The sequence below is a fragment of the Prinia subflava genome, chromosome 13, assembly GCF_021018805.1.
Source record: "Prinia subflava isolate CZ2003 ecotype Zambia chromosome 13, Cam_Psub_1.2, whole genome shotgun sequence".
In the NCBI taxonomy this organism is placed as follows: domain Eukaryota; kingdom Metazoa; phylum Chordata; class Aves; order Passeriformes; family Cisticolidae; genus Prinia; species Prinia subflava.
This window is the reverse complement of record NC_086259.1, coordinates 569,108-592,297: the sequence shown is the minus strand read 5'-3', so window position 1 is coordinate 592,297 and position 23,190 is coordinate 569,108. Positions and strand designations below refer to the sequence as shown.

The 23,190-nt window shown below is 41.4% G+C and overlaps 1 protein-coding gene across 2 annotated transcripts in view; it reads left to right on the top strand.

The window, feature by feature from the left end:
- The window catches only part of CDH11 (cadherin 11), an 82,469-nt gene that overhangs the window by 22,704 nt on the left and 36,575 nt on the right, over positions 1 to 23,190 (top strand). Inside the window, exon 3 of one of the 2 annotated variants that reach the window (XM_063410557.1) lies at positions 17,409 to 17,530. The exons of the other annotated variant lie outside the window; for it this stretch is intronic. The gene's annotated coding sequence lies outside the window, so the exon portion shown is untranslated. The remainder of the gene's footprint in view (positions 1 to 17,408; positions 17,531 to 23,190) is intronic. 2 annotated transcript variants of the gene reach the window in all.

Sequence of the window (23,190 nt, the reverse complement as noted above, 5' to 3'; positions counted from 1 at the left end):
TTTATGTTCCATATTTTTTTACTGCTCTGTATTTCACAGACTGCTTTGGATTTTCTTAGTTGTGTCACCACCTTCTCTACATACAAAAGTCATGTGAATTAAGCAAAACTTGATTTTTGCTTTTGGGATTTAGGACTTTGAAAGTGAGTTAGGCCAAAACAAAAGAGTTACCAGTGCAAATGCACAGAAGATACTTAAGGCTGTGAAAATTAAAAGAAAATGAACATTTTAAGACATTTAAAACTTGCTGAGTTTGGGATGAAAGGCAGGTGATGCCTTGGCACAGCAGCTGTACAGAGGAGATCCTGGCAATGGCCTTTTGGCCATCCAGAGAAAGCTGTGCTCTTCCTAAAGACACTGTAAACCCCATCCTGCCTTCCCTCCAGCTGGAGCTGGTTCATCCTGAGCCCTGCTTAAACAGGAAGCAGTTACAGGATGTTTTACCTCCAGCTAAAAATCTGACCTGAAACTGGTACTGAAAACCTATTTAATGCAAGGCAGGAAAAGAGTTAAGATCAGTTTATTGAATTGGAGTTCTTCCTTCCCAAGAACAGGAATATTTTACTCTTTAGCTATGTGCTGTTTATTTGGAGAGGTACTAATTGGTGATGAAGGAGGATGGAGTGCTTGTTAAATGTTGCAGAGATGCTCCAATAGCAGCCTGAGCTTCTGCTCACATCTTACCAGGAGTGCAGAATAATACACCAGCGTGGCTTCAGCTCTTAGTAATATTTCTAATGAGCTGAACTTGTGCTCAGCTTGTCTCCCTTTCCCTGATTTTGTGGGTCAAAAATCTGAGTATAAATCAGAAGTCATCTGATTGTCTCCATGATGTTTGTTGTTTTAGTGCAGCAAAGCCATTTATATTGTTGGAAAATAAAAATAATGGTTGAGCTGATATATCTTATTAGGCTTCATATCAATGGAAGTAATCTTGACCAAACCTGCATTTCAGTTCAAGTGGGGGGAATTACAAAAACTCACTGTGCTGTTTGTGATTGAGGCAGCTATCACGTTTGCTAATTGGAGCTAATGATTGCTGTAAATTGGGATATAATTAGTTTGGATTTGACAGCAGAAGTGTTGGGCATTCAACTGGATGGAGCTAATGAGAAATTCTATCTGTGATTATTATGATTTATCCAAACAGATGCCCCTACCTTGCCATAAAACCATGGTCATGTGTTCTCCTTTCCCCAGAATTTATGTGTTAAAATTAAACAGGTGGATGTGACAGGACACAGGGAATGGCTCCCAGTGCCAGAGGGCAGGGTTAGATGGGATCTTGGGAATCAGGACTTGTTCCCTGGCAGGGTGGGCAGGCCCTGGCACAGGGTGCCCAGAGCAGCTGTGGCTGCCCCTGGATCCCTGGCAGTGTCCAAGGCCAGGTTGGACACTGGGGCTGGAGCAGCCTGGGACAGTGGGAGGTGTCCCTGCCATGGCAGGGTGGGGACTGAGATGAGCTTTAAGGTCCCTTCCAACCCAAACCATTCTGTGATTCTATGACTCTAAGAAAAATATGTTGATTTGGTGTAATTAAGAACATAGAGCATTTTTTCTAGATTATTTTAAGAGCATCACTTAACTTTGTTACAAGAATTCATTTAATGAAGGTCATCCTGCATCCTGCATCCTTCCATTTGCAGTATGACCATGTAACAATTACATGCTAACATAGTAATTGAAAATTATTTAATCTCAGCAAAGATTTGTGCATGTCATCAGCTTTTCTCACCTCACTTGACCATTTGCACAAGGTCACTGACATGCATTGTTGGTGGAATTGTGTTTATCTGGGGGGTTTTGTGGGCTGTTTGGTGCATTTTGAGCTGGGTTGATGTGATGAGTGCTAACCTTCAGTTTCCTAAATGGATGTGTAGTTCTTGGAGTTTGCATCCTGACAGGAATATTAGCAATGACAGCTTGAAAGGCTGCTGTGAATAGTTACACAAAATAAGCTGTTCAGCAAATGCACTTGATAATCTGGATTCAGGGAAACATTTGCAGATATAGGGTCTGAAAGTGTGTGAATTTTATAAAAATGTTTTAATCTGAAATGAATATTTATAGTGCTTTGGCAATATTTGCATAGCTTTTATAATGGCTCATGGGTGTATTAGACTATTTTATTTTCTTATTGTGGAAAAAGAATGAATTAGTTGGGGTAAACAGCTAAATACAGACAAACCCCTCTGCTTCCAGGGGGTTGGAGTTAGGTTTTCATCAATGCTGATGGCTGAAATTGTATCCAGGAGCCCAAGGCACAACTGCTCATCTCTGTAAGGCAGAGCAGTGAAATCCATGGTTCTGCTTTTAGTCATAAAATCACAAAACCAGTAAGTCTGGAAAAGTCCTTTAAAATTATCAAGCTTAACCAACACCATGTTCACCACTGTGAGAAAACCCTCAGCACCCCCCCAGAGACTGCCTGTCCTACAGGACCCCCCCCCCAGCCTCTCTCTTCCATGCTCACAGTTATTTTTACATTTATGTTGTTTCTCTCCAGATCCAGAACTGAATCCATCTTTTTATTCCCTACTTAAAAAATGTCAATGGACTCAAGAATCTAACATACATTTTTTCCATCTCACTGGGGCATTTAAAATACTTCCAATTGTTTCCCTTACCAGTGAAAATGGACTTGTGGGTCTTGCCTTCTATCACGAAGTTGAGAAAATGTGGATTTAACACCAAGTGCCTGTAGAAAAAATTAATTATAAAAATTTCTTCAGAATTCCCAACTTTTGATTAAAGCTGTTCACCCTTGCCATTGAAGGCACCAGAAAGTTTGCAGCTAAGCCTTCCTGATGGATTTTAAATACATAACTCTTATTTTTAACCTTTTATTTATTGTTGCAAGCTAATGCTTTTAGGTCTTTGATGCCATTTTCTCCCTGACATCTGAATGAGTCATACAGTGCCTTTTATTCATTGTTTTGTTATTTTTCCTGTGCTGCTGATACATCTTTTGATCTACCTGGATCACAAATTCTTAAGCTTGGAATTCAGCTGCAAGGTTAAGCACTACAGCCTTAGACTGTTTGTTTTCACATTCTAATTTTTATTTACTTAATCACATGAGCATTTAATGATTGCTTTCCAGTTATTTCCATTGAGGTCACCAGATTCTTCATACTCTTCAATATCTTCTGTAGTCAGGACCTTTCATCATTGTCCAATTCAGCTTTTAAGTACAAATCTCTCCTAAGTTTTAATATTTGTTATGTGGTGACTAAAAATCACTGGGTTTTTGGTTTTGTTTCCTCTGGAGTTATTGGGATTTTCTCAGAGTAACCTTCATTTTCCTGGTTGTGATCACTGCTGATAACTGGATTGTGAAATTCAGCTTTTACCTTCCCTTAATGCCTCATGCATTTTATTATTGAAGAGTTTAGAATAAAAGGTAATTTTGGATAAAGGTTAAATGTAAGCAGGTAACTTTCAGGAAATGTCAACTTAATTTTAGTAAGATTATAAAAAACTTTTTTTTTTTCCCCAAAGCTTTAGAAGATAGGAAGTGCTCTGTTTCTTAAGGGCTGCACAGTCTGCAGTATTTTGGACAGTGACCCTTCTAACCAAATTTGGGTGATAGTTTGGTTGAAACTATGGAAGTTGGATAAAAGTAACTTGACCTTGAAGTTTTATTCACATCATTATTATGTCCACACAAATTTGTAATGACAGGAGTTTTTCCTCTGACTCATTTTAAATTTCAGAATGTTTGATGATTTTCCAGCCTATCATTGAGTTAAAATCAGACCTGTAAGGAACTTTCCTTCATCTGGCTGACAGCACAGGTGATGCACCTAAACCCTGCTGCTGCCAGCTGATGAGCCCCCAAGGAAGTGCTGCCTCTCTCTTTTGAACTTTCTCATCCAGAAGTGTAAATTATTTGTGCAATTTCCTTGTCAAAATTAGACATTTTTGCTTTTCTCTCATAACCCCTATAAAATTTCTGTATCCACCTCAGTTATTTATATATTAATTTCTTACAAATGTTTTCAGCAAAGTAATCTTGGGTTCCTTCTGAGGCTCCAAACTGTTGTTCAAAATCAGAGGGGTTTGTCCCCTCCTGGTTCATGCTAGTTCACGTGTTAGAGTACATGTTAATTAACAGGGCATTCTAGGAAGAGCATAATTTCTGGATCCACTCTTCATTTTAAAAACCATGTCTGCTCTATAGTTTTTGGAGAAAAATATAAACAGAGGGTGGCTCTTACTACCTTGTTTTCCATGCAAGCTCTTCCATTTCAGCTGCTTAAAGTGCTCATTTTTAATATTGTGCTATACAGTAACAGAGAATATTGTGGAAGGGAAGAGTGACAGGAGCTCTTTTGGTTGTGAGCTGCAATCACAGAATCCCAGAATGGTTTGGAAATGGGTTTAGGACCCTAAAAATCACCCAGTGTCACCCTGGCCATGGCAGGGACACTTCCCCCTGTCCCAGGCTGCTCCCAGCCCCAGTGTCCAACCTGGCCTTGGACACTGCCAGGGATCCAGGGGCAGCCACAGCTGCTCTGGGTACCCTGTGCCAGGGCCTGCCCACCCTGCCAGGGAGGAAGGAAGAATTTCTCTCTCATATCTGCTCCAAACCTGCCCTCCTTGAACTTCGTGTTGGGGGAAACCAGCAGTGAAGGAAAAAGAGGGTGCACCTTGCCTTGGTCCTTCCCTGCCCTGCAGCTGGGTCAAGTGTGTTCCCAGTGTGGTTTTGAGGACATTTAATATTTTGCTGCCCTTTTTGCATTATTAGAGACAAGCCTGAGCTCAGCCCCTGATGTGCAATGTCTCTTTTAGGTCTCTTTTACCAGCGAGACCTAACGAGTGTCAGCCCGGGAGCCACTGTGCCTTTGTTAGCAGCTGACTGAGAGCAATGGGAGCTGAACAAGGCAAAGCCTTGCAAATCCCATTTTTCTGCGTTGCAAATACATATGTACTGCCACTGAAACATGCTGAAAACCCAATTAATTTCATCATGTGGTTCAAAATGCAAAGGTTGCATGTCCTTTAAGTGTGGGCAATAACCTTCATTTCAGTGCTCAAATTATCTCTTCTTTTCTCCCCCTTTTTAAATCCAAACACATATCAAATCTGTTTGACCTGCAACCCCAGATCAAGATATTATTTCTGTGGAGGGCAGTAGAAAACATTATGAAGTATCTCAGTATTTCTCAATACCAGTTCAGCAGGTAAGCTGCTGTTGCTTTAAAAATATAATGTGAAAACTATAATGAGAAAAAGGTTGGAATTGGGCCAAAAATTTTAAAACCTTTATGGTGGATTAAACTGTTTTGCAATTAAATACCTCTTTTCTCTGAAACAACCCATTCCCTCACGCAGCTAAATACTGCCATATGTTTAAATTCTTGCAGGCCTCCTAAGGCTGACCCAGAAGAAATGTCAACAAATGTTTGTGAGTCCTTGTGGCCTTGTAACATTTCCTTTAAAAAGTGAAGAATGGAACAGCAGGAGCTGTAACACTCCCCCAGAACAGACATATGAAGGCATATGGCTGACATGGGAGCCTGCTGGCTCCTCCAAGATTGCTGGCTTCATTCTGAAGGTGTTTTTTTTTTTTTGTTTTGTTTTGTTTTTGGGTTTTTTTTTTTTTTTAATTATTCCTCAAGACAGCTAAACTTGTCTTTCTGTTTGCCGAGTTGCTCTATTCTGCTAGAGCTGAGTTTAGGGTGCTCAGGGTCCTGTACAGCCCCCACTGTGCCATGGCAGAGGACACAGGTTGTTCCTGAAAGTGGCAGATGGGGAAAGCCAGGGAGGGTGAGATGTGGTGGCTCTGAGCTGGGGATGTCCCAAAGGATTTTCAGGCAGCCCTGTACATAAAGGAGCTCAGGTAGCTGGCAAGGTTTCCTCTGTAGAGCATAAACCCAGTCATGGCTCTGGTTTCGACAGTTAAAATAAATGACATTTGCTGAATGGTGCTGAATACCTGTGCTTAAATTTCATTGCAGATGTAGATTTATTACTACTTAACTAAAGGGTTTGAGTTCACTCATATGGGGAAAGATCTTCAAATGTAGAGGATCCCAAGTTTTTTCCAAGTCAAAGTGATTTAATTGTACAAAATCACTAGTCTTCCAATAGAATTTGTGCACAAAAAAAAAACTTGGATGCCTTGGATCACTTTTCTTCTTCCCTGTAAATGTCCTTTTCTCCAATTATTATTTTTAAATAATTGAAATATTCCTATGCTGTACTAAGGTAACTCCAGTCCTAGAAATCTCCAGGGAACAAAGCAAGAAAGATAAAAACCAGATGAACTTCCATCTGCCCCTAATTCATCTTCCTGATAATTTTTCCTCCTTGTTCCTAAGGCACCTGGGGACATTTGTGTCCATAAGTCCAGCCCTGCAGGTTTATGTGTCTCAGAGGCTGCCCCAGGCCAGCTGTGTGAAATCGTGGATTATCACATAGAGAAGGAGGAGCAGCGTGTGGCTGTGCCTTGGGTGCTCATCCAGACCTCTTTCTCTGATGAAACACCAGATCTTGCTCTGCAAGTTGCAACTTCTGCTCATTTTTGTCTCAGTCCACGGTACCGTATTTGTGGATGTGCAGTGCTTTAAAACCTGACATCCTGACCTTTTGAGTTACGGCAGTGGGTGTTTCTCAATAACACAAGATATTTCTTCACAAAGTATTTTGGAAGGTAATTTATGTAACTGCTCATAAAATTATACTGTCTTGATGTGGGGGACTGGTGAGGTTTGTTTTCTCCAATGTGGCTGGGGCAGTTTCTGTGCCTTGAAAAATAAGATCATAAACCCAACATTTGAATAAAGTGCGAACTATAAAAGGAAAAATCCAACAATCAGTGGAGTTTCTGTGGTCTGTTCCTCATGCTTTTTCTCTGGGCACTGCAGTTACAGTAATAAGAAAACAATAATGTAAAAACGAGCATCTTGCATGAGATTGACAGAATGAATAATTAGATTTCTTTTTTTGAAGGGCAGTGGGGAAGCTTATTATTGCCGTTTGAAACTTCTCAAATGAACTTTGTTAAGTGTTTAGCCATAATTTAGCATGCAGAATGCTGTCTGTTAGAAAGGGCTGCAGTGCAATTATCATTGCTGTGACTGGAGAACCAGCAAGGTGTTGAAGCTGAGTTGTCCACACTCTCAGTTAAACTCCTTAGGGGGCTTGTTTCCCTGTACCTCAGGTTGACACTATCTCAAAACTAAATAACAGGTTTGTTTAGCCATGTTGAGCTGTGAAGTACTCATAAGTCTCATGAACTCAAAGCTGATGGCACAGACACGAATGTGTGTTTATGTTCTCCAAGTGGAGAGCTCACCAAATTGAACATTAAGTGTGCAGACAGCCTCAGTTTGGCTCAGTTCCACAGCACACATATGGAAAAAGGTTGACTCCCTGAAGAAATAATTATATGGCACTCATTCTGGGTTCAGAGCATCTCAGGGTTGGTAGTGAGAGTCAATGACTTCACCTTCCTGGGGTTCCCAGATCCAGGCGTTGATTGCTGTCTCCAGCTCCCGGAGCCAAGGAGCAGAGGCCGTGTTGGCAAAGCTGCTGCTGGGAGAGGGCACCTCAGCCCAGCCCAGCCACGCTGTGGGTCCCCGTGCCAGGGCTCAATGAAGCTCTGCTCACCAGCCCTGTGCCTGGGCACACCGTGCCGTGCTAACCACATCCACTCAGCCTCAGAGGAGCTCACAGCTGCCAGCAGTGCACCGGGTAGATACTCCCAGCAAAGCAGCCCAAGGCCACCCAGAAGGCTTCAGTTATGGCCTGGAACATTCTTCCACTCCTGTCCAATTCAGCTGAAAAGGAAAAATGTTACTGCTGTTTGAAAATTATTGCAGTTATCTTTTTTAGATAAGTGTTTGGCAAATAGGCTTCTCAGTGCTTTGGGGGAGAGACGCATTTCTGCAGAGCTGGTAAAGTGACTTCTTTCATTATTATAAAGTTATCTGTGATTTTTATTAGTAATTAGAATTATGGAATCACAAGATCCTAAACACTGGAGAAGCCCTCCCAGCCCATCCAGTCCCAGCTGTTCCCATCCCCACCTTGTCCCCAGCCCAGAGCACTCAGTGCCACCTCCAGCCCTTCCTTGGACACCTCCAGGGATGGGCACTCCAAACCTCTCTGGGCAGCCCCTGCCAAGGCCTGAGCTCCCTTTCCATGGGGAAATTCCTGCTGGTTCCACCCTGAGCCTCCCCTGGCCCAGCCTGAGGCTGTTCCCTCTCCTCCTGTCCCTGTTCCCTGGGAGCAGAGCCCGACACCCCAGCTGTCCCCTCCTGCCAGGAGTTGTGCAGAGCCACAAGGTCCCCCTGAGCCTCCTCTTCTCCAGGCTGAGCCCCTTTCCAGCTCCCACTGAGGTTATTTCCATGCAGTCTTCCTTTTTCTCTAGGGTCTTAACACTGGGCACTCCTTGCTCAGTGCCAAAAAAAGCCACTAAAACTTAGAGAGTAGCTGTGCTTCTGAAATCTGGTGAAATAGTGGACACAAGTCCTCAGGTTTCAAGCCAGCAAGGGTTCCTTGCTTTGTCAGTGTTGTTTTGTGGGGTGGGGTGGTTTTTTTTGGCTTTTTTTTTTATTATTGTTATTTTTTTAATATGACCCTTTTATTTTCCTAAATACATCTTCTTGTTGGTTGAATATGAGTTTACCACATGATTGCAAGTGGTACTTTGGAGCTCATTTATTGTTATTTAAGAACTGCCTACAGCACCTAGGACTATCTCCATGAAGCAATATCACTGACAGATACAGCAGGAATTCTTCCCTAATTGTGCAGTTTCTCTGGAATATGCAGAGCACTTGCTCTGTTATTGTTTGGTTGTGTGTATTTCTACTTCACAACCATTATTTGCAAGAAACCTCCTAATGCACTTGCTTGTAGCTTGTAATAATGACACCACAGAAAATTAAAATCTTGGTGTTATTTGGGTGGCATAATGAAAAGCAGACAAATGTTAAATATTAATATTGTCAACTATTCTGGTTCATTTTGGCTGGAACTTGAGTGTTATGAACATTTCATTACCTGCTACAGCTAAAATACAGATATGTGCTGAAGTTAGAGCTCCAACAACAGATAGGGTGGCAGGTTAGCAAATAACAAATTAACTCTATAAAATATATAAGTGTATAGTAATTTCTGGAGTGATATCCTGAAACGATAGGTGATGGAAAATCATGTCATCCTTGCTATAAATATTGCTGAAATTCTGCAAAGCTCTTAGTTGTGAGTAGAAACTGCACAGCAGGCATCAAGAAATGCTCCTAGTCGTTCTTCATCTCCCACGTTCTTAGTGATATTTAGCTCTGTTTTTAATGGTCACTTCTTAAAAGTTGTATACATATATATATAAAATAAACATTAAACTATATGTGTGTATATATTATATATACACAAATATATCTTGACAGTATCAAAATATCAGTTCTCAGTATTGTTCACTCCTGAAAACTGAAATTACCAGTTAAAAAGGATTTGGGGTTGTTTTTTTTCTTTGAATCAGTAATGTTTATCTTGTCTGTCTGCATTTCTTTAGGCTTTCTTTTGTCAGCATTTAAAAACTGCTTCACGGACAAATTAATGTGCTTGACATTGCTTTGTCCTTGAATGAGAAGCCAAGTGTGTAATGTTCTTTGAGGAAACACAAAAGGAAATGAGGAAAAGTCAGCGAAGAAGGACAGAGACAGAATGGCTTCTGGGTGACCTAAAGTGAATTTACAATCCATTTTCCCTTCCTTCCACCCTCCCAAGATCTAGACAAGCTGTGACCTCTGGGAGTCTAGGAGGCGAATGGAATAGGAATAGGCAAAGGGATATATTTGGTCCAGAAATAAGACTGAATGAAACTTTTTTAAAAGCCTTACAAATGTTTGAAGAGTCATTGCAGGGTAGCAATAGGGTCCCCAGAATGAATCATGACTCTTCCTGGGCTGACAGAGACATTCAGTGAGTTGAATGAGGCTCACAGAAATTCAGAAACATCAGATCTCTGTGGTGGCTTTGAACACCTCTTTTCTTTATTTATTAATAAAATGAAGAAGGTAGAAAAAAATGTCCCTGAGACCAAAGAATTCTGTCTCTCTTGAGTCTCTTGGACAGATTCTGAGCTATTCCCTTTATGGTTCTCTGATGTCCCAGAATTATTCTTCCTTGGGTGTCTCCAGTGGACCTGGAACCAGCAGGATGATTTTGTAGAACATTTATATAAAGATTTTTCCAAAGGTTAGTTGGATTTCTTTTCTGTGCTGAGTGTCCCCTACAGCTTGACTAATGGGGGCATTCAGCATATACTTCAGTGGCTCTCAATTTTTAGGCTTTCTTTTCAGATCACTAGAAGAGATTGATAAAAGAGAGCAGAAGAAAGCCAGAGAAAGAAATAGAGAACAGCCTCCTGAAGGATAATACAAATACAGCACCAAATGCTAGTGAAGACAGCCTCTGCTACAGCTTTGCTCTAGAGGAAGGATCTGGCCATTCATGTTTAGTGGAACAAAAGCACCAAAGAATAGGAAAATGGCAAGGGGATGAAGCAAACCAGAAAAAAAACCCAAAACTGTAGGGAAAATTTGCCATAAAAATCTTTCAGTGCTGACAAACTCCCAATCCGTGGTATCTGACATCTGCTGCCTGTGGAAGCTGAGCTTCAGCATGACTCAGAAGGCTTCAGAGCAGCTCTGTGTGCCTCCTGCACTGGCAGGAACTGATTTGGTATGCTCTGCATGTAGAATTTGTGTTTCCAAGAGAGAATATATACAAGCCTTTTACTGGTAGGGGCTCAAGAACAAAGGTTTAAGATAATCTGCTATACAATGAAAATAAAAAGTCAAGTTTGGGACTACAAACGCGCTTTTACGATGTGTAGGTAATTTGAATTCTATACAGTGTGGTACACAGAAATATTTATTTAAGCATGAAGATTTGTATAATGTTCAATTCATATTTATTTACACGCATATACTTGTATATAAGTGTATATGCACAAAAAGTCTGTAGCTGCTTGCTGTGGATCCAAAATGCTTCCAAATTTAGATTTTGGAGGAAGCTCAGGGAAGTTGGAAACATTGAAACAGAGGGCTTGAGTTACGATATTTAAAATGACAGAACACACCTGCCTGCAGGCCTCCCAATCCACTTGTATTCCTGGTACCTGGACAGGATGGGGCTGCAGCAGCATGAGGATAATTAATACAGACTTCATCCTCCAGGGCCCATCGTTTGCCTCCAGGCCCTTGTGACCCAAAAGCAAGAAATAGCTGATAGAGTCATACTGTACTGGGTGAGCACAGGACTGGGCACTCAAGTGATTTGCAGAGGGCTTTTGGAGGGAGGTTAATTTGTTCCTTGTGAGCCCACATGAACCTTTTCTGTCCTGCTGGGTAATTTGGCCTCAGACAGGTGAGATTTAGGCTTTAGTCTGCAGACTGTTAACATTCTGCAAAGCACTGGGATGTGGTTTTGTCTCTCCTGAGAGCACACAGCTGCTCAGCTCCTGAGTTTCCTTTCTGCCTGGTTTGTGCTCTCCCAGCCGGAGGTTTGGGGTGGTGGCTGAGCGCGGGGTTTGGCAGTGCTGCTCTGCTCTGCCTGTGCCACTGCGGGCAGCAGTGTGGATGGACAAGGGATGGGAACACCAGGGCAAGTATTTGGGCAGAGTATATAAAGTCAGAGTAGTTCATAAGAAAGCAAAAAAGGCTGTTGACCTGCTTAGAAGAGAGCCTTGTTTGTGTGAAACCTTCTCTGCAGCTCTTGCATTTTGTCTTTCTCTTGGGTGTCCTCCAGAAGGCATACCCCTGGAGTGGAGAGCTCCTTTCCTTCTGCATAAAGGTACAGGACTGTACAACTTTTTGAGTCAAATTCGGTTTTCTAGCCTCATTTTGTATCAGGCTTCTCAGGCTGAGAGCTGCTCCTCCAGGACTGAACCCTGTCTGTGGACACAGGCATTAGCACTTCCCTACCCGGGGAGCAGAAGGCAGCAGAGCTGAGCTCAGGTGCTGCAGTGTTGTGCTGCAGGGCAGTGATGGGACAGGGTGTGCTCCTGTCCCTGCTGCTCAGCACCAGCACAGCCCTGCCTGCTGCAGGGCTCCCGGTGCTCAGGAGTGAACACAGGGCAGGGAAAACACCTCCAGCTATGAAATAAGAGTTACTTACCCTGGCCTGCCAACAGACCTGTCACTGGGTGTGTGTGGGGAAGGCAGATTATCCAAATTGCTCTTTTTTCATTTCTGATGCAGTTCTTGCACTTTGCTTTGTTCCATCCCTTTGCACCTGACCATCTTTCAGCACAAGATGGGGAATTACGTGTCCATATCCACACAGAGATCTTGGTTGTGCTGCTGGTGTCATCTGTGGACATTAATTAAGTGACAGCCTTAATAACCTAAATGAACATTGAATTTGGAGCTGCTTTCAGCAGTGCAGTTGGACGAGGTGACCTCCAGAGCCCCTTCCCACCTGAATTACAGCTGGGCTGTCCTGGGCTGCTCTGTTGGTTGCTGACTGTGAGATTCTCATTGCTTGGCTCAGCTCCCTGGAACAGGAGGGAAAAGACAGATTCTCCTGCAAGGTGATGCCAAGCATGAGCTTATTTAGTTGCTAAGATAATGGCTAGCAGGAGCAATTTTTACACAGCCAAGGATGCTCATCCTGGTCAAGGCCCCCAGATCCGTGTTCACCAGAAGGGTTAAATAATCCCTGTTGTACACTGAGACTTAAACCTCAGTGCAGATCCATTTTTTTATACCTAAACAGAGATTACTCTATATAAAAAAAATGGTGTTGTGCTGTGGTGTATAGTAGGGACTAGAATAAAACTCCGAGAGCTGGCAGGAAACAGATTTTGTTGAAGCTGTGTTCCTGAAATGCAAATTGCAGAATTGATCAGAATAACTTCATGCAAATTATATTTATACCAAAGATCCAGCTTCGGGAGAATGGGAAGTTTGGGCGGTTCATATCACAGAACAGCAAACACCAAAAAACAGCATCAGGAAAGTCAAGTTTAAACTTTATCTTAAGGACTTATACCTACATCTTGGAACAGTTAATTATTCAGTGAGGAGAGAAGTGAGAGAAGGAATGGGGAAGCTCTGCACCCAAACAGCAGAGATCCTCAGCTGGCATGTGGGAGCTCTGAGTTCCAGCCTCTTTCCTCTGAGTTTTATATGGATTAGTGCATTTTCAGAGGTGAAATGTTTTATAGTGTGGCTTTGCTCACTTTCAGCAATGGCTCCAAGGTTAAGCAACATGTGGCAGGGCCAGACTGCAAATTCATGATAGAACCATGGAAAGCTCACATATTCCTAAACTTTTGTTACCATAAGCTCAAACTGCATAGTTTTTATTTTAAATTATCTTAGCTTCCTTCCTTTTTTTTTTATTCTTGCCATCATTGTTGTTATTGCATACATTCTGAATATTTAATATGAGTAATCTGTTTAGTATGCAGGTTATGAATACCTGCATTTTTGCAGGCTTGTAATAATTAATCACAGGGGGGAAAAAAGCCCTTCAGCCACTCATTCCATTGGCCTGGGCTGTGTAAAAATCTTGTTCCTGTATTGGATTTGAATAAGTAGTTTATGATCAATAATTCAGTCAAGAACTTTTGACTTCTCCAGGTTTTCATTCAGCCATACAGATGTCTCTGGCACTTTGAATATGATCAGCACTCTTTGCTTGATCAATAATTTAGATTATTAGGAGTTTTCTTTAATCAATTGTGTGTGGTGTCAGTTGTGTTTCCGTAGGCGCTTCTCCAGTAAAGTGTAATCAAATAACCATTTATGTCGAAAACTGAGGCAATGGAGTTCTGACTGTGTTTGAAATGCTTTTTGAAGTGTCGTTTATATGGAATATTTTAGTCTCTTTTAGTAATTTCTGTGATATTTACCAGAATTTTCATTGGGATTGAAAAGAGTTGCAAAAAATCTGGCACAGTTTCATTTCTGAAACTCATCCCTGATGTTTTTGGATGTCTTAGTAAGTGGGACCTAAACATATGTAGTTAGAAATCTACAGTTTAAATCCTTTTATGATTGTGAGCAATTTATCTCTATTTCATTAAACTCTCAGATATGCTCCCAAGTTTATTTGTGGAACTGCTCTTCTGGAAATATTTAATTTTAGGGGCACAGTGGAAACTATTCTTCTCCAGTTTGAGATCTTTGTGGATTTTTAATATTTTTCATCTCTTTTGATGAGAGTGATGTACCTGGGTGTTTTTAAGAGGACAAATACGTGTTCAGTGCATCAGGAAAACGGAAAAGGAAAATAAACAGAGGTTTGGGGTTGTTTGGGGTTTCCTCTCGTAAAACTCCTATTTTGCGTGCACCTCGATTGTATTGGTTTATTCACTTTATCAAACAGCCCACAAAGCTGTGAATATTTATTTAGTGCTGTTCCTAATCGTTTTTCTAATAGGGAATTATTTGGGTACAATGAAAGACATTTGTAAATGAAGCAGATAAGCCCCTTGGCAGACAAGGAGTGTTTTGTCCAACACAAGAATTCTATTGTCCACTGCTTTAGTTGTCAAGTGCCTGGGGAGCCCAGGATTTATGATGATGTTACAATGGCCCTTTCAGAGGGGACTCTAAGAAGCTGTGAGATTCCGTTCCTCTGCTTTTCAGACTCCCAAATCTTTTTATCGTGCGAGGACAATGCCGGATTCAGCTGCTGCCTCAGCCCGTTTCACATCAGGCATTGTGCAATAATTACCATAGTGACAATGGGCCGGGGGCTCCTTCCCCTCTCCCCAGCCACATTTCCAAACTGCTCCACTTGTCACTTTGCATAAACCAACTCTGAAGCCACGGCTTCTTTTGCCCCAGAAAGTCTTGTTAGGCCGTGTGGTTTAAAGAGCCACTGTGGCAAATCTGTTTGGAGCATTGGAACTGTTTAAGGGATTTTTTTTTTTATGTTTTCTTGTAATTGTAATTGGACTTTGAAACCGCCTTCTGTCAATACAGCAGTTGGGAGGGATTTGGCTTTTGCCCTTTTGTAAGCATTATAAAGTTATTAGAACTACTGAAGGCATATTCAGCTGCAGAGAAAATACAGAAATATAGATGTTATACAGTAAATAATAGGCATCTGATAAATGAAATGGTAATAGAAAGTAAATAGGTATCTGATACTTAACTATCAATTACTCTGCTAAACTGTTCTGTCGACAGTCACAAGAATGGAAATAGTCTCAAAACCTGTTTTTAATGGAAATTGACATCTGGAGGAGTTTCTCCTTGCTTGACGTTAATATGAAGATTTATTTACTTCTAATAATGGTTAATGCTACAAAAAATATCAGTCAGTAACCCCCAATATTTGTTGAAATGCAGTGTGACTGAAAAATAGAGGCTGTAATTGGCAGTGAAATGATTATTTGTTATCTATTATCTATTATTCTTTAAGATTTTTCCTCTCAGCCCACTCTGTGGTTCTATGATTGGTCCTTTTGCTGGTGGCCAGATGGATGCACAGGGAGAAGTTAATGGAGCTGCAGGTCAGGTGGGGACTAGCAGTGTCTATTATCAGATCTCTGAGGCTTTTAAAAACAAAATAAGAGCTTAAAAACTGGATGATAGGGATATTTAAGAAGATATTTTGAGAAGTCCTTATCCAAGCAAATTCAAATGTCTCAGGCATAAAGGAATGCAAAGTCATTCATAAAGATGTTGTTTTCTGTAAAGATATTGAAAAAATTATCAAAATGAGGGAGTTTACTCAGTTTCAGTCATTCATATGAATTGTGTATTAGTTCAAAAGGGTCCTTTATGAAAAAAATTACTTGCAAAATGAATATGTTTCAAAGTGCTATAGGTACTTCATAGCATGAATGTGGAGTGCTTTTACAAACCAAGTGCTTTTATATTAGTGGCTCAGTCATCACACAAATCATCATTCCACAGAGCTTAACCTTAGCAAAATCCACTGTCTAGGAATACGCTTTTATGGTATGTGTATCCCAAACTTTTAAAAGGGATTCAATGTATTTGCAGTTGTGAGGGGTTATCAAAGCCACGTGACTTTATTTCTTCCTTTGATGGAGCAAGAGTGTAATATGTTTGTGCAATATTGAATATCAAATAGTCAGTCAATGCCTGTTTCCTTTTCAACACTTGTGCTGGGAACCCTGAAATTCAACCTGTGCTGCTGAACTGCAAAAAATAATTTTTGCAATTATTACTTGATTGGTTTAAAGGGGGTATAAAAGTGGGTATAAAATGAAGGACTGATACAGATGAGGCATCTTTAACAATTAAACACTATAGAAGATTACTGACTTGGATCTGTCAGCCTGAAATACAGAGGCTACTTTGTAACAATTAGGTCTAGAAATCTTCAGTTAATAAATTTGGATGTACTAGGGAATCTAGGCTGATTTCCTTGGCTGGAATGGATCTTAGTCCTAGAATTCAGTTAGGGCTGTTTAAGTGTCTGTCAAGGTCTCAAACGAACCTCAGGAATGCAGTGTCTGCACTAGTAGGTAACAACAGACAAAACTATTTCCTTTGCATTCAGTCACATTAATTGTATTTTGTAAAAATATAGATATATTTTACTTGTGTGAGGACTTTGTCAGAAATGCCTGGGATGATGAGGTGTAAAATGATGTGTGAGGATGACTGCTCTGTGAAATTGTGACCATCCTTAAGTTACCAATTTAAGTTCAAGACTTGTCATGAGAAAGGATTCAGCAGGTTTCTTTTTGTTTCTGCTCCCTTTGTCTGCCCTGACTCAACTTCCAGCCCCATTTATGAAAGAGCTGTAACCACTGAAACAGCTGTAGATGACTTTTTACAGGCAGAGGCACTTGTTTGGTGGGGTTTATTTTGCTTCAGGTGTTTTATCTTACGTATTTTTTTACTACTGTAGTGGCACCTCTACTTCCTAAAATAATCTTCTTCCTTTTCCATCATAATGATAAACCCGCTAATTTTCTAATATGCCTTTAGAGCACTTAAAAATGTTCAAAGCACATCTTGCTGGTTAGTGGCATCTGCAGCTGTTCCTTTTTTCACTACAGTGTGTCTTGTCTTGGATAATGTTTCCAGAACAGATTTTTTCCATAGATAACACAAAAGACATGTGAAAGAATTTTGATATGGCCTCAAGCATTTTAGTTATGGGAACACTGTAGCAAAAGTGAGTCTGTGAAATGTTCCAGGTTGGACAGGGCTGAGATGGTGGCAGGTATCCTGCCAATGGCAGGGGTGGCACTGCGTTAATTTTAAGGTCATTTTCAAACTTGGCCTTCTGTGATTCTAGGTAAAGGCTACTTCTTAATTAAAAATAGTATTTAATTGCTTGTCATTAGACTCTCTTTAGGCTGCTGTGGTAGTTTATAGGCCAGACTTCAGTTTCCTTTTATTATGGTCCCACCACTGGTTTGGATTTCAAATGGCCTTTTTCCTTCTTTGCAGACAGAACTGAAATAGTGGCTGAGTGCCAGCAGAGGGCTGACAGGTGTCACAGCTCCTGAAGGGGCATTTCAGATGTGTGGAATATGCTACATCAACTGGCAGCAGGTTTCCAGTGGGTGAAGGTAAGTCCTACATCCAGCCCTGTGATCTCCTGAGGGATGCCAGGGATCCATGGCTGGGACCTTGCTTCCGAAGTGTCAACATTGTTTGTGCAATACAGGGAACATTTCTGCAGGCACTGATCCCTCCGAGAGTTTAACCAGAGCTCCTGAGAGCTCTCAGCTGTAGGACACAAACCACCTTCCACCTCTGTACAGCACGATTTGATAAGGGATATGTTTTGAATCCCTTTTGTTGAATTCCTTGCTTAAAACATCAGAGTATCACTTGAAAATTCACAGCAGTGAAAATTCACAGCACTGAAGAACAGGAATGTAAGAATTTTTCTGATATTTAGGTTTACATCTGGAAGTGATCAGTCAAACAGGTTCATACTTTCCTTATTCAAGGGAATAAGTGATTATTTCTATGTTTGGACTCTCTGATATTTTGTGCAATACCATTGAACTCAATCTAACTGCTCAGACTTGGGCTGGGAAAGGAACTTTGTGGTGACCCTTAGGCTTCAGAGAAGGTGGAAAGTGTGGAAGTAGAGAGTATGGGAAACTCCTGACCTTTAAAATAGTTGGATCTGCTGCTCTGATGCCTTTAATTTTTCAAATCTTCCGTGACTTTCAGTAGTGCTGTTGCTGCGATTCCACAAAGGTGAGAATTGCTCACAGGAGTGTCCACTGTTTGTTTTAAAGTTTAACACACAAATGGATTAGGTGTAATAGATAATAAATATATAAACACTGTCATTTTTACAGACTCAAAGGCATGAGCCCACCTGAATTGTGTGAGATAAAAAGTACAATGCCAGGATATTAAAGCTCTTTGTCTTGCTGACTCATTCACAGTTTATACATTCAATTCACCCAGGTCCTGCTTGACAGATGCTTAATTTCTGTGAAAATGCTCTTGAATGAGAATTATCTTATTTCTGGCAGCCAAATGGACTAGCACTTCAACATCCTTGTGAGCAGCTCTATGGGATACGTGTGTGTGGTGTCCTCAGATTTGGGGAGGGACTGCAGCAGTGGGTGACACCAGCAGCACTGGTTTTAATTAACTCCTGAGCAAGGGCAGAGCTCAGCATGGCAGATTCTTGTCTTGTCTGAACACAAAAGCTGCATTTTGCAAACAGGGCTCAGCTCTTGTTCAGATGCAGTTTCTCAACTGAACGATTCTAAAAAGAGGGTTTGGTTTGAAGAATTCCTGACTAGGTTTCAAATTCATTCCTGGGTATCAAGAAGACAGAGAAAATATCTGAAATAAGTTCTGCATTTCTCTGTTCCATGCAGTTACATGAATTTTCTCACCACTGTTTCACCTCTTTTGGCATTTTCTAATAGTTCATGGTTTAGTTCGGATCCCTTTCCACTCAGCTTGTTCTTGACTTCAGAGCTACTTCCAAACAGACTTAATTTTCAGAAATTAAAGGACTGTGAGGAATAAGCTTTAAGGGAAACAGCACATCACACTCACTAGTATATGAGATAAATGAATTTTAACTGGGTCCCTATCCCAGTTTTATCTGACAAAGTGTTGTGTCTTTTTTTCATAGACTTCTTTGCATTTCAGAGTTAAAGCAAATAACGTGACAGAAAGATTCCTGCAGAGAGACTGTGGGATCTTCCCACTGCTTGGAGTGTGAAGTGTCTCCCTCCAAAAGAGGAGGAACAAGAGCTGCTTTTGTTGATTATCATGTAAACCTGTGACTCCATATGCTTCCTAATTCTCTTCCCTTCTTTTGAAGGATCTTTCTTAAATTACTTCCAGCTGTGCCTATTCAGGAATGCAAATTTCCTGTTACAGTATCTGGATAATGACAAGAGTTGAAAAGGTAAAATATTCATGTTTAACTATTGTTCATGGGAACAAAGAGCAGCAGAGCAGACAGCAAGGCCCTGCTGAGCTTCTGGGGGCTGTGACACAGCCTTGGCTCGGTCACTACAGGTGACAGGAGCTTCAGGAACTGGGAATATCCTGACTGGACATTTCCCTCCTGTGCTGCTTGGATTTTCTATACTGAACTTCAAAAGAGGCGGAGGGTAAGCACATGTCTTGTTTTGGAAAGACAGGTGCCTGCTAGGGAGGGCAGGAACCTCCCATGGAATGGAGAATGCAAACCCCCTTCCTCCAAATTATTACAGTTTTGAAATTAAGGGGCTCTCAGGCAAAGATATGAGGATAGGAATCACAGTTCTTTACTAGTATGTGTAACAAGGCAAACAAACAACAATAACTATGGCATTAACAACAAAAAGAGAACTAGGAACCACGTTCAAGCCTTCTCAGGCGAGCTGGGAAGGGATGGAGGAGAGGCTTTGCTCCCCAAAACCCTGGGGCAGTCTGATCCCGGTGCCTGCAGGGTTCTGAGGAACACCGGGCTGCAAGGGCAGGGATGAGCAGGAGTCCGGGGCTGGGGATGAGATGGATCAGAATCTCCGTGGTGGTGGCTGGAACTGCGGGAGGTCCCGGCAGGGCAGGGGGTGCGGGGCTACAGCAGAAAGAGCCAGAGCAGAGCGGGAGAAAGCAGCGGGGCCGGACAGCACCAGCCTGGCTCCAGCAGAGCAGCAAAAACAAGGCAAGCTCAGGATTCCTGGGCACACGAGCAGATGGTGGTAGGCCCTAGCACTGGACTGCAGTGGTGACAGTGAATTCTCCCAGCCCTGTCCTTTTTACCTGTCCCCCCGCAAAACCCGCGGGCTCTTTCCCCTCCCAGAAAAACTCCCAGAGACAAAAGAAGTGTAGCCTGGTGCTACACTCCTCTCCTGACTTTGGCTACTTCTATCGTTTTGCTTAAGCACCCATAAGTACCCAGTAGTTACGGGAAAAATTGTATAACTAAAATAAAAGACAGAAACCCAACGCCAAACAGCATAATAGATGCCCTTCCCTATGATTATGTTATTTTGTAAAGCACCCCACATGAATAATGGGTCTTCAGGACCCCAAAAGAGAGTACTCTCATAGAATCATAAAATCAGAGAATCACTAAATGGTTTGGGCTGGGACCTTAAAGTCCACCCAGTGCCACCCCTGCCATGGCAGGGACACCTTCCACTGTCCCAGGCTGCTCCCAGTCCCAGTATCCAACCTTGCCTTGGGCACTGCCAGGGATCCAGGGGCAGCCACAGCTGCTCTGGGCACCCTGTGCCAGGGCCTGCCCACCCTCCCAGGGAACAATTCCTTCCCAAGATCTGACCTGAATTTCCCCTCCCACTCTGTCAGTGTGAACCCCTTGCCCTGACACTGCAGCTACTGATGCAGAGCCCCTCTCCAGGTTCCCTGCAGCCCCCTTAGATCCTAGAAGGCTGTGATAAGTTCATCAGATGGGATGAGGAACTGAAGTTCACTTTTTTAATATATAAATTAGTGCTACATGTTGCATACTTTGCCTCTTTCATATAACATTTAATTCTTATGTAGAAAGGCCATAATGGGAAAACCAGACTGTTCCTGATGTACAGAGCAGATCTTGGAAGGAAATTCCTCTACAGTTTTGTTTTGCACAGATACCACATGGAAAGGAAATTAATTTTCACTTGGAGTCCTCCTGTTCTGCATGTTGAGCCTGGCCTACATGTCAGAGCAGAGTGTACCCCCTCCAGCTTGTTCTATCCTGTCTCACACCTCTCACTTTGCTTCTTACAAGTGTCCACTTCTGTAGGTTTTTAAAACCTGATTTTTGCATTCTTAGTGTCAACCCACGGAAGAGACACTCAGTGTACCTGCAGGATTAGCTCGTTACATGTATTTTAGGATGGATATTTGTAATTTAAATGAAATAGGCTCATATGTGAGGGCAAAAGCTTTGATTGTAGTAGTATGGCATTCCACAGTACAGGGAATCCCTACGTGGCTCTTAAAGAAAGGCCTGAGAGTGAACTGTTAAGAAGAGTAAGTGTCATTTCACATAGTCTGTGCAATGAGATGGAGTCTGAATTTATTACTTCTGTCTTTTTGGTTCTGTTCAAGACCTTGCTTGAGCTGAAAAACCTTTGGAAACATTGTTAGGATAATTGTAAGACATATTCCGTTCAAACAGATACCAGAGAAAAATGATTATTTTGTTAGAAATTACAAAGACTTCAAAGTGGGGAAATACACTGACACTGTCCTGTCTCTCATGGCCTCAGTACCTGCTGATATGGACATTTCAGGTTTTCCTATCTGCTTTTTAATAGAAAATTATTTCCATGTTGCTTTGAAAGAATCTTGAATGTAGAAGAATCTTGAAATGGGTGATTTCATGGGTGGTTTTGGAAACAAAGAACTTGTACCTAAACTGAAATTCAGCTTTTCGCAGCAAAAAGTTTGTTCCCGGTCAAATCCTGAAGCAACTGAGTCATCAGAGACTCATCCCTGCATTTCCCAGCTTTCCCCATTTCCCTGGGGAATCCCAGCCCTGTCTGGGCTTCAGGGTGGAGCTCTGGAGCAGGATCTGGAGCAGCCTGGCTGGGCTCAGGAACGGGAACCTCCTGAAATCCCACCCTGCCCCCCTAAGTGAGATTCCCTAAGGAATCTGCACTGCACAGGCTGCAGAGATTGGCCAGCAGAGGAGAAAGGAGGAAGGGCAGTAAAAGATTGTTCCATTGACTGAAAAACTCCCCAACACTCCAATCATCACTTCTGGGTTGAAATAACCTCAAATACTTGGAAGTTGTGCTCTGATAAAATGAACTTCTGGCAAAAGTTCCACAGTAACTTCAAAGGTGAAAAGTGAGAATTAAAAGCTAAATTAGAGTATTTCTGAAACAATTTTATTGGTAATTTATGGAGAAAATTGTTGTCAGCTTTAGCAATAAATAGATAAATATACATTGTGTAATACACACACACGTATATACCTATATACATATATATGTGGAGCAAGAGAGAGTTGCCCACTTTCTGTTTTAATAATGATGATGATGGTGAGGAGGAGAATAATAGCATATTTAAAATTCATGCTATAGTGTGTCCAAGAAAAAATACACACAGCCAGGGCTAGCAAAAGAAACCCTAGAGAAAACTAAATGGTGTGCCTTTCACATATATATTACATATGAAAAGATGGCTGTGCACTCAGCCTTTCAAGGTTCCATATGCAATAAATGCTATTTGAATTCTACTCAGATGTTAGTTTGCTGTCTCAAAAATAGATGTATTCTGTATGCCATAAAAAAATAAAAAAATAATATATTGAATTCTTTTTAGGTGTTTAATTCAGCCAATTTCTACATTGTTAGTCACAGTTGAAGAAAAACTTCTTCAAAATATATCTTGCAGGAACACTTGCTGATATAACCATGCAGCAGATGCAATTTATGTGGCTTTCCTCATCTGTATAAACACTAATAAAGACATACTAGTAGTGATTGGTAAAATCTAATGTAATGCATAGATTTTTTTACTCTTCATTCCTGACAATGTGCATTTGCAACCACTCAGTTGCTTTTATTTTAAAATGGCTTTTCAATTACATTCTGCTGCTGTAGGGGAAAGCTTTTTGACAAAGGCATGACATAAACCATTTCTATTGCATCTCCATCATAGTTCCCACAGCTAAACTTGTCTGGACAGTTCATTAAAAAGAAAAATTAATAGTACAGGGTTGTAGGGAAACAATAACAGATTATGACTGGCCTGTGGCAGCCCACTGAATTCATGTAGTGGAATAAAAATGATTCCCTTG